Source organism: Centroberyx gerrardi, chromosome 11 (genome assembly GCF_048128805.1).
Source record: "Centroberyx gerrardi isolate f3 chromosome 11, fCenGer3.hap1.cur.20231027, whole genome shotgun sequence".
Classification (NCBI taxonomy): Eukaryota; Metazoa; Chordata; class Actinopteri; order Beryciformes; family Berycidae; genus Centroberyx; species Centroberyx gerrardi.
The window spans coordinates 22,428,283-22,440,390 of record NC_136007.1 but is presented as its reverse complement, the minus strand read 5'-3'; the positions used below and the strand labels follow the sequence as shown (position 1 = coordinate 22,440,390).

The 12,108-nt window shown below is 43.4% G+C and overlaps 1 protein-coding gene across 1 annotated transcript in view; it reads right to left on the bottom strand.

Annotated features, from left to right (window-relative positions):
- Positions 1–8,056, bottom strand: part of fam222ba (family with sequence similarity 222 member Ba) — a 29,209-nt gene extending 21,153 nt beyond the window's left edge. Inside the window, exon 1 of the mRNA XM_071900786.2 lies at positions 7,968–8,056. The gene's annotated coding sequence lies outside the window, so the exon portion shown is untranslated. The remainder of the gene's footprint in view (positions 1–7,967) is intronic.
- Positions 8,057–12,108: the final 4,052 nt, after the last annotated feature.

The window sequence follows — 12,108 nt, the reverse complement described above, 5'->3', positions numbered from 1 at the left end:
GTGTGTTAGCATACTGCACTGGTATGTTGGTTTTTGCCAGCTTCATGGGAAAAGGAAATTTAAGGCACTCTTCCCTGCGTCGAAAAGAGGTTGCCAGGAAGATTAACCCAGCTTCCTTTTATAGCCTCTGACAAGAGGTTAAATCACACATTACACCGCCTGAAATGCCTCCTAGTAATTAGATCAGGAATATTACTCTCTCTTTTCCCCTTTGCAGACTGCGGCTGATCAAAGCCTAATGATGGTGTCAGTGCCATGGGCAGTGCTGGCTGGGTAAATCTCCCCATCGGGATGGCAATCTGTCAGGCCCACTAGCCCTGCTAAACAGCACAGGACATGAGAGTGCAATGGTGCTTGACACAAAGTAGACTAACTGCACCAAATATTAAGCCTACAAGCTATCCATCAGCTGTGCACAAGTCTTCATACACCATTAAAACTCACAGTAATCGTTACACATCTCTTTGTTTGTTTTGGGTCTAGGACTTCATGTCCGTCTTGTTTATATGTACACACAGTCAACTGAGATGTATACAGTGAAGGAGATGTTGGTGACATTTGTGAGTTTTATACCAATAACAGTGAAACCCATCCCCAGAGTATCTGCGCTCGTCCATGCCAAACTAGATCTAAGAAGCACCTGGTCCCTTGATGGGGTGAGGGGCCTATTGGCTATTAATTACAGAAAGCCGACACGCTGCGCAGGCAAACCCTTGCAATGAGACCCTGGGACGTCAGATACAGCAAGACGAATGCTTCTCTGTCACAGAGCAACATGACCTGCCTCAGGACTCTATACACACAAGCACTTTCAAGTATGCCTTTCAAATTGTGGCCCACCCTTCTTCCTCTGCCCCCACCCTGTCTCCCTCTCTATCTCAATCACATTCTGCGGATGTTACAGTACTTCAGGGGATATTTTCTAATGCAAAATGGTTGTGCAGTAGCATGATAAAAGTTGACATTTTCCTTTTCTAATTCAATGCTTCCTTTGTAAACAACCTCCCGTTTTATGCGAGTGCACACACACACACACACACACACACACACACACACACACACACACACAGGCACACACATAATGGTCAATTTCATTATTTGCTCCAAAGCTCAACAGGCGCAAACAAAAGGGGGAAATGGCAGGAGATATGCCAATCATTTATCGTTGAAAGATGTCTGACAAAAGAGTCCCAAAAAAACAGACAGCTTTTCTTTCCTGTGGCATGTACCATGTCACTCCTCAGCACAACCGACTCCTGACAAAAAGGGGCCCCTGACAACAGACTCCTGCAAGAGGTCTGACCCCATCTTAACCCCATACAGGTGGCATAGCACTAACACAGGAAGCAAGAGAGCTATTCACAGGATACTGGGTAAAAACGTTGTTCTCACCCAAAGACCTGCTTTCAAAGATCATTTAGAACGACACAATGGCAGCTCATTGCCAGTAAAGTGTATTCTGACCTACTGAAAAGCAAATCCCCTTGAAGACTTTAATGGTAAAGGCTCCTCATTCTCAGTGTAGACTAAAAGCATCTGGTTAAGGGGGAGCTTTGTGAGAGTCACAAAAACAGTCCAATGTTAGATAAAACTTTAAAACAGTGTAGCAACATTGCATTAATTCAGAGAAGGTTGTGTTGTCAGCAGATTGCAGATGTTAAAGTTTAGTAGTTGTAGTTCAAATTCTAAAAAGTATTTTAAACCCTCTCAACAATCTATATAGCAAAAGTTGCTCCCATTGGGCAAACAACAACCTTATTACACAAGATAATCTCAGTACACAAGGTAATATCAAGTGTGATCTTCCACAGAGTCCCAGGGAATTGCTAATGTGACTCCTGTCCAATTGTTGTTGAGTCCATCTACAGAGTTGAACTATGAACTGTGATTACAGCCAACGTCCCCCCGCAGAGTGACAACTGCATCTCTGCACATTCCAGGAAATGCAGCCAGCTGAAGACAGCAAATACATGGGAGAGGAGGAGACATAAACAACATAAGCTAGTTTGAGCATTGCACCCTTGTTTACTGTCTCACTAAGTGCATTTCATCCCACTGCTTTCACAGCAGTGGCAGTATTTCAGCATGCAGTACAGAGGGGCTGCTGATGCCACGGGTCTATGTACAGAGGGCTCAGTCACAGGCTGGAGAGACTGTTTGGACAATGTAGGTGTCAGACACACTGCCTGTCTGGAATAACGATTCAGTTCAGCTGCTAAGAGAGACCGTCCGGTTCCTTTATAATGGAGGTTCAATAAAAAAAACAAAAGAAAAAGTAACCGTTGCCTGTTTTTGGAGTGTAACTGTTAATACTTCAGAGGAAGTTCTGCTTTGTTTGAGTTGGTACATTGCTATCAGTGAAAAAGGCCTGCATTTGCTTCAAACAGGCATTGAATGACATGCCAGAGATTAGCCTCTGAAGGTCACAGTCTTAGCCTATCCTTTCAGCCGCTTTTCACAACACAACCCCGGGCCCTTTTGAACAACAGGAAGAATGTCATCTGGTTACTTTTCAAGGCACGGAGATACCATTCACTGCGGCCAACAATGGCTGCTAACAGGACCAGAGGGTTAGGAGGTTATAAAGGGCCCCATTCTAAGCGCCGCTCGCTCTCCAGCACACTGCACGCACACAGAAAAACACACCCACACACTGAGGCCTTGAGAAGTGGCGCAGCCGATGATAAACTGAGGCGGGTCACGGCAAAGTGCCATGGCACTGACCGCTCACCTCAGTAGCGCTCTCAGCTCTGCCTCTGTCCCTCCCCAGCACAGCACTTAGCACCCTGAGCATGCCTCCAAGCCCCCTGACTGCTCAATCAGGCCCTCAGAGACACTAGCTCCTTGTCGACTCGCATGGCTTTGTCATTTTCGACTGTATGATACACTAAACTCCTTCCTACGTGTCATTATGTGCTGCCTAAGATTACAAAGAGCAAGAAACACTTTCTTTTTTCATTACAAAATTTCCACAGCTACTCTCTTGGCAGGAAAATAACAATGTACAAAAACAGGGATTTCAAAACCCACAAAGACATGAATTTCAGGATATTCTTGTTGGAAGAGGGGATGTGGGAGGACTGGGCTTACAACTAGGCAAGAATTATGAAATGCAGATCAACAAAGAGTGTGGGCTTATTTATAACAGGACATTAAAATGGGCATTACAAAATATCCGGCAAGGTACTGTAACCAATTGAAATTTTGGTAGAGTACCATTCGACTCAAACACATTAAAGCCAGTGTCATTTCAATGACTAGGCCTCAACAGAAATCACCTGCTGTTATTCAGGTTGTAATGGCTGTGAGAGAGCAACACTCCACAGACTACAGCCAGTGCTGAAATCCTTTACCAATTTAGTCTCACATGAACCGTTTGAAATGTTAAAAATAAAGCCCAATTAGCCAACAGCATTTTACATCTCCTCCCTCTCTAATCCTCTGGTAGCTTAGCCTTATCTAATGTCTGTGCCAACTATGACACTTTCAGCTCACTCTCCCTCTATCCCCTCCACTTGATCTCCCCTACAGCTTTACTGGTGCTTTGTTGTGGCATTCTTCCTGACCCCGCAGACCGGGTCGGGCTCGGAGCCTCTCTGGTGGTGGCTAATGATGGCCAGATATGTACAGTTGGCATGGATGTTGGAAAAATGTGCAGCAATAACAGACCTGTTAATGGCATCTATTAGGATCACTCCGAATGATATGCGACTCGCCAGGCAACCTCTTGTTACAGAGGTCTTGGTGAAGGGGGGAGGGGCTCAGTGATCCGATTGAGACGGCCTTATCTCGTGCCATAAACAGATAACAGTATCTACCCAGCTCCTCTGCTGTTCCTGTGAGATGGAGGTGCATAAACAACTCCATCGTCTCCAGTGGCTCCGACAACCCTGATCAGACAGAGATGCTGTCCTAGACCAAGCCTTGTTCCTCCTGCTGCCGACTGCTGTTGTTGCCGGGTCGAACGTCACCAGGAGGCTTAGATTCTTCCATGATTGCCCTGAAGCTGAAGACACAACAATTTCATAAAGCCCCGTGGTCTTGGTGTTTGTAACGCTGGGTTGCAGCACTCCCCTGCTTGAGGCCTCTGGTTTGCTGATTACGCAAACTTCCCAGCAAGAGCGGGGCTTTTTGCCCTAATTGGACCTGCCGGCTAACATGCAAATCCATGCAAAAAAAAATCATGAAGAACATAAAACCGTAGCAAACAAAGATACAAAGAGTAACTTATCAGGCCCATTCCCTGCAGTCCATTGGGACAACATAACACAATCCATGTGAACCAAACTAAACACCATGTAACAGCAGACCCACAGCCTCGGCCCTGCTCATGTCCAAAACACCTGATTTGGATGTTTCACATGGCCACATTCTTTACCCCCAGCCCGACCCCTGTTTTTGACCCTTAAACTGATTCCTGACATTGCCCAGTCACACAAAGGCTACCAAACATCTGCCCCCTTTCTGAAAACAGACTTGTACAGCTGAGAAGACACTGCATGGCCTGACAGCCAGACTCTCCAAGTGGTGGGTAGCTGTGTGGGAGAGTGTGGGCTGACAGCTGCACTGGTGACTGGAGGACGGAAAGGTGAGGCTGGCAGGCAGATAGCCTCTACCTGGGAAATCTCTGTCCTGCTGTCCAGCACAGGGGGCAGCCTCATTTTGCAAATGGATGATATTCCAAAAATGCTACTCATCTAAAACGACCCGAGTGAGGCAAATAACAATCTGCTAGGCACATAAAATTCACAAACAACACCTGCAAGAGATTTAACATACACAAGCCCCCACTAGAATATGAAAGGAATAAATGTATTGCATTGGGGAGAGTGCATGGTTACAAATTTCCAATTCAAGTACCGTCTCTAAAATGCAACATCAAATGACTGGCTTTGAATAAAGCAAAATGAGCGCCAGCCAAGTGGCTCATTCCAGCACAGAAAATTATCGCATCAAAAATATGCTGGTTAGCCGAGCTATTTCACAGTAAACAATCACTGAATCACGATTGTTACTAATCAATGTATTTTAATGAGCTCCCAGTGAATCCCAACAACAGCTGAAACATCACAAAAATCTGCTGAAGTTCTCTTGGTTCATTCTTTGTACCTTGTGATCTGTTATTCATAGCCTAGCTCTGAAGTCTCTAAGACATAAAGTACAGCTTTGATGTTATCCCCTTATTACTGCTTTTTGAAACAGACCTAATGTTGGGAATCAGTACATTTGGACATCACAGGCAGAGCCTTCTGCAATGCAAAACAGCTGGGCTACAATGTAAGGTGCTGTGAATGATGCACTGTGTCTCTGTAAGGCCAATCACCATTCACCCATATCTGTTTTGCCATATGCTTACTAGGAGCGAGTTTGACACAGTAAGGTTAGTGTCTAGCAAACTGAGTAGGTGTACCTATCACATTCATACTCTGACTACTTTCAAGTTCCCACTCAAGCCAGTTTAGCCATGTAGGTGTGTAGGCTATATTCTCTACACTATGTTGGATATTTTTTCTGTCATGGTTTCACCTAGTCCACAGGCAACCGTTCCAAAAGGCTATATTAGCCAAGACGCTGCACATGTGCTTTAGTGGAAATTAGGCTCCTCTATCCCGGTTCTAATTCAATACATTCCAATATATTTGTCAGTGGTTGGCTGAAAAAACATGGCAAACACGCTTTTCTATCAGTTTGCCCACATCAAGAGACTTACTTTCCAGTGACAGGTCAAACAATCAACACATGACTCATGAACATAGGAGGGGAAACACTTGGAAAGCCATGCAGAGGTCTAATTAACACATGCATTAAAGTGGTATTTCGATTTGCTGGAACACTTAAATTTTGTGGAATGCTGACCAGCATGACATGAACAGATGAACTGGCTGCTCTTGACATGTGCACTAACCAGTATCCAGGCTTATCTGATAAGTGCAAACAGACAAATGATTTTCAGACTAACAGAAGCAAACAAATGTTCATGAACCCACACAGGAATTTATTTTTTTAAAACTACAGCTGTTACACCAAAGTGATTTTTTTGCTTTAAACACTAAGCTGAAGGCCATGCACAATGACGAAATCTCTATGTAGGCTAATGAATGAGTCGTTAGCCTTTGCATACCTATATCTTGTACTTTAAAGTCACTGCTCATTTTGATCTCATTCTTCTGGATATTTGAAATACTTTCGTCTTTAGAAGTGAAAAGCATTTTACAGACTAAGAGAGACCTGAAAGTGATTTGTTTATAACACCAAATTAATCTTCATTGTGCTGGGAAAATAGCACCCAGATGCAAAAGGATCCCTTCTACACGATAATTGCAGAGTCAAGGGGCCTGGTTTTCTCAGTCAACAAGGTCTGAAATTTAATTATCCACTCTTTGGGAAATGTAGGGCAAGACAGCCACACTGCAAAACTGCACTTTTTGGGCGAGCAATGTCAGGCTCTTGTTTGAGTAAGCACAAGATATCAGCCAGATCTCCTCCCTGCTGTCATAAATTAAACAGCCATACCTTTGTCGTGGCCAGGGAAAGATAACACTTTGAACAACTGTCTCGCTTAGATAACTTCATATTTCTGGGCAAAGTTAGACTTTAAATGTTCATCCCAAATTCCGCCTAACTAGTTTTTTTTCTCCGATACAGCGTTCAACATTTCATATTCTTATCATCATCTTACCTTGTGCGACGTAGTCAGTATCACTTCCATAGTCCAGTCACAAAAATATTGCTACACTGCGGTATGTTGTCTAATCATATCCGTGAGGCTTTATCACACTACAGACACTACAACAAGCCAGAGACGGAACAGCCAAAGATAACACAAATAGGCTGTAGCAGAATTAAACTGATCATCCCACCGTGCAAGATTAGGTTTTGAGGGGGAGAAAGCATCGATAAGATCCCATTAGTTAAGTGCACTCTTAGGATTCCCGAAATTTGATCATAGAGAAACCTTTTCCTTGCAGACAACGAACCATTAGACGTTATGGCAAAAACCTATCCTCCTCCTCTGAAAACTACTCCTGCACTCCTCAGTGGTCGAGGTTGTGCGGCAGGATAAGCACGGTGACGTCAACCTTTTGTTACCTTTAACACTTGCTTGCTATTGCAGGTGGAAAGACTTTGTTCCCTGTCATATCAAGGCATACTTGCGGATTCACTGAAATGAAAGATACGCGCAGAACATCTGTATTACGGGCGGAGGCGAGTGACACTGCTCTAAATTTGGATGTCCGTCCATGTCCTAATGAGTATATCGGATACTAAGCCGTGGGAGACAACTTGATGACAGCCGTACAATACTTTGAAAGCCGTGAATGGCACAAGATAGCCAGACTCCAAACTTCCCTCATAGCTGGTTTCTCCCAGCTTCAAACCTCCCAGCAAAGGAACTTGTTCTTTTGACAGGAGGTAATGTTACTGGTAGCAAGAAACTACCTGATAATGATGATGACGATGATGATGATATTAATGATAATGATGCTTTGGCACATTACAACAGACCTATGTTTTCTGCAAATAGCCCCATGTCACTACTTCTTAACCCTCACTGGTAACACACAAAAAACTAACTAGCTAACCAGCTCAACAACACAAGTCCAGTTTCATTCAATGAATAGTACATACTAGATATTAGTTAGTCGCTCCTTGCCTGTTTGTGTCCGGGAAATATCTTTGGCTCACAAGAGACGCTCAGGCAACATACATTTACTGTACATTTCTATACTGTAGAAAGGTCAGATACAGACACCTGCAGGTTGCCAGTGTGCCAGCTGGGCTACCTGGCTGACAGACTGGCCAGGCTTCTGGCTAGCTAACCTAGCCACAGTTAGGTAACGTCAGTCTGAAACATACACACAGCTCCATTGTTGCCTTCCCAGCCTTTAAAATTATTTATGGCACAATTTACGAGAATGTCATAGAGTATCAGGCAGCAGACGTGTTTTAAAGATGTAACTACTTACTCTCCGTTTACCTCGGCGAAAGGCATCGCTTAGTACGTCGTCATGGTTTAAAACGGACAGATTTTTTCCCGTTGCTCTGCGTTGCCGAATCACTGCTGCTGCTGCTGTCTGCGGCAGCAACTTCCGGAGCATGCGCAGTGACTGGGTGCGTTCCAGATGGAGTTAACTCTGCTCTGTGCTGCGCAGGGGGGGCAGTGTGACTTAAAGGTACAGTGTGGAATTTATTTGAACATCTAAATTTTGTGTAGATTATTTTCTTTGTGAAGCATTTGACCATGTAGGCTAGATGGGAAATTATCCTTTTGGAACCTCCATAGCACATCACAACGCAAAATACAGATCGATATTTACACGTTTTACCACCTTTAACAGTTTCAAGATGCATGTAAAACTGTTCAGATGTCTCATACTATCTGTCATCAGGGTTGGTAATATTATTACTTTTCCTGTTAACAAGTAGTGTAACGAATTATTATCATAATTTCACAATGTCACAGGATCAAAGACTCAAACCTAGGACCTTTGTAGCACGTCATCCCCCTCCTTCTCTCTCCCATCTTTCCTGTCTCTGTCCCAGTAATTTTACAATGATCAAACAAAAAAAATAAGTTGTTACTTTTGTTATCATCCCCTCAAAATACTAAATATAAATAGTTGAAGGTGAATCATACAAAAACGATATCCCATCACCATCCTACGGTTTGTTTACCTCATCATCAGTTGTGGTCCTTTCATACCAAGCTAGCTTAGATGATAAATGGAAGAAAGGTTTACTTTCGCCAGGTGGAAGTATTCCTACTACTTTTATCGAGCAAAGGGATAGCAAGAACATTGGACATCAATGCTATTGGATTCCTCTAATCATTCACACACACATGCACAGAAGAGGCAATTGAGTCATCCAACTTGTCAACAGTGTGTGCATAGCCAAATGTGGGCTTGTAATACATAAAGTAATAACGTTTGAACTTAGTAGCTAACTAATAATGAGTAATATGTTACTTTGTTTGAGTAGCAAACCCAACACTGTCTGTCATTACATCAAAACATGAAATCCATTAAATTGCTATGTAATCAACAGCAGTGATAGGGTGACAGTGTTTCAACAGGAGGCAGCATATTGCAGTTAACTTGGGCCTTTCAGTGCATTCATAGGAATGGTTCAGAGCTCCAAGTTGGGCAAAATCCCCACTGAATGGCCACCAAACTTGGACTTCTGTGTTTTAAGTGTTTGGCTTTTCACAGAGCTCCCATGTACCCAAATTGACATTATAGTGAAAATAAATAAATGACATTTAATAATGATGATCATCACTTTTGTATTAACATCTTTGTGAATTTCAGTGTTCCTTTCACAAATATAGCTTGTCCGTGCACTTTACTGGCCTAAATGTATCACTCATCTGGTACATTGGGAAAAGATCTGCCTTATTGTATTACTTTTGCATTTTGCATCATCGTGCTCATCCCATATTGTGTTATGAACCATGTAGGGATAGATAAAACCCACTGAGAAGGATCCACGGTCAATAGTGTCACATGCTTTGTGATTTGATGAAAGGTTCTATTTGTGCAGCCTGATGTGTATGGCTCCCTAATCAAAGACTTATATTTCTGTGACAACTAAAATAAATTACTCCATTACAACCGCCCACCTGCCCTCTCCACAGTATTGATACCATTTTATTACTAGAGAGAGACAGATGGACCACAATAAAGATTGCTGCGAGTTGAGGGAATGCTTGAGAGTGTCTTCCCGTAGCCGTGTAATGTCATGTCAAGTTATAACATGTGCAAAAGTAATAAGATAAGATGGAGGCACAGTTTGATGATATAACTATACAGACATTTCTGATATAAAGCGTCATGAAAGATAACTTAGTGGCCAATGAAATCCTAGCCTTGGTTCCAGTCCAGACTAGGCTTATTACAATACTCCAGCCAAATTAGGCCTGCAAGCTTCACTTCCCCCATCACGGAGTGAAAAGGGGGAGAAGTCGGTCTGAAAGCCCAATCACACACAGCGCTGCGAGTTCAGCAGGTGGGGAAGTAGCGGCAGCAGGCTCCATCAGGCAATAATACAAAGTTAATGATGCAGAATGGTGTCTTTCTCCATACCAAAGAAGATGTCAATACAGGATGTTTAAGAACGCTGTTCCTAATTACGCTTTTTAAATTCACCACTGACGTGATTGATGATTTCAAAGGGAGGCATTATTGATCCACTTCACAGACAAGTCCTATCGATTGCAAGTCTAGAATGAATAAAAGTTTTTTTTTCCCTTTCTCTCCCCCACTGAGAGAGGGATTGTACAATCAGAGCATCAATGTGACCTATATGGGTAGTTTGGGGGCTAAATCACCTCTTTTTTAAAGCAGCCTGATCACGGCCTCATACAGCAGTGGTTCTCAAAGTGGGGTTCGGGGACCCTCGGGGGACACTGAGGGTGTCGCAGTCGGTCCCCATAAGAAATAACAGCAAAACCTCGCTACTGTCTCATTTATCAGTTAGCACAATGAAGAAATGTATCTATCCATTCATTAATTTGCAGGCTCTTAACACAAATAGCTTCTCTATGTGGGGGTCCTCAGCAGGGAAAAGTTTAGGAGCCGTTGCTGTAGAGGAAGTCGGCCAGCTGCGCAGCATCATGCGACTCACTGCAGTCAGCGGTGATGGGAGTGATGGATGCTCTGATGCATTGGCAGATTGTTTTTTCCCACTGCTCCCTGTTGACACGCCTCATGTCTCATGCTTATTATTTCATGAACTTTGTTATTCCTCCTGAGCAGCAAGGGTTTCTTGTTAGTGGAGAAATTGCCTGTTATTGCATATCTAATCCCAGACAGTCTTATTACTACAGCGGATAAACAAGACGTTGCTACTGCGAAATTTGATGTGGCAGTGACTCCCTGCTTGGCATCGCCAGGTTCAGCAGCAAAGAATTACTGCATATTTAGGGAGAATCTCTGTCTCTATCCACTCTCTATAGTTTCTGTCAACGCAATGTATTTAATTGCAATTACACAAGATTGATTAGGGATCAATAGCAAGCTGAATTGCCGGAGCGGAGAGAGGTTTTCCATCACACCATACTAAATCTCATTGGCAAGTGCACTTCAAATGGCAAAGTGGGCTACAGCTTATGATTAAATGGTCTGCAGGCGAAGCCTTTTTGTCTTTTTTTTTTAGAGAGCTCTTTCTGAAGGCCAAAGTTAATGCAGTCATAGAAAGAACTCTGATACACTCCCACGTGAAATGGCCATGTGAGGAAAGCCCTGAGGGAGAAAAGGCCTTGAATGAATTTGAGTGTGTGTGTGTGTGTGTGTGTGAGAGAGAGAGAGAGAGAGAGAGAGAGAAAGAGAGAAAAAGAAAGAGAGAGAGTGGGAGGGAGGGAGGTAGAGAGAAAGTTCAAACATTACTGATCCTCAAATATCCTTTTGGTTTCTAGTTCAATTGGAATTCTGCAGTAAGTGTCTGCTAAAAGCTCCGTTTTTGTTGCTCTTCCTTTGCTGCAGAGCTTTCAGAGTTAGATGATGACAGATTGTGAGCTACCTGATATCCTTCATCATCCTCCCCAGTGGAGGTGTTTGTTCCGCCCTGAGCAAGTCCTGGAGGACTAACAAACAGCCGGCATGTTTGATGGACTATGGGGAGACATCTGCTCTCCCTGGCTTTACCATAGAGAAAGAAAACAACATGTAACAGTAATCAATCAATACAGAGAATGTGTCCTCTTATTCTGATGATTAGCCTTACAGACTTTGGTCATCAAGTCATTTTATCAGCTTGTCATGGTGAATTAGTATTGATGAGTTAGAGTGCTGTTTGAACATGAGATTCCACAGCGTTTTCCTCAGTGTGGCGTATTGCTTTAAGCATGGATGCCCGATATATCCTCAACAGCATTGTCACAACTGTGCTCCAAGCACCCTCGGGGATAAGATGCTGTTCTGTGTACTCAAGGGATGAGGGAAAAGACAGAGTCTGTGCAGCGCAATCTGATTTGCGGTTATAGGTGGCACCATGCCTCACAAAGTAATCTGGAGAATATCACCTCAGCCGAAGAGCCTTTGAACACAGTGGTACCATTTTAAATTGTGGGTTACTCGTGTCAGCAGATGGGTTTGGGCATTGTGACGA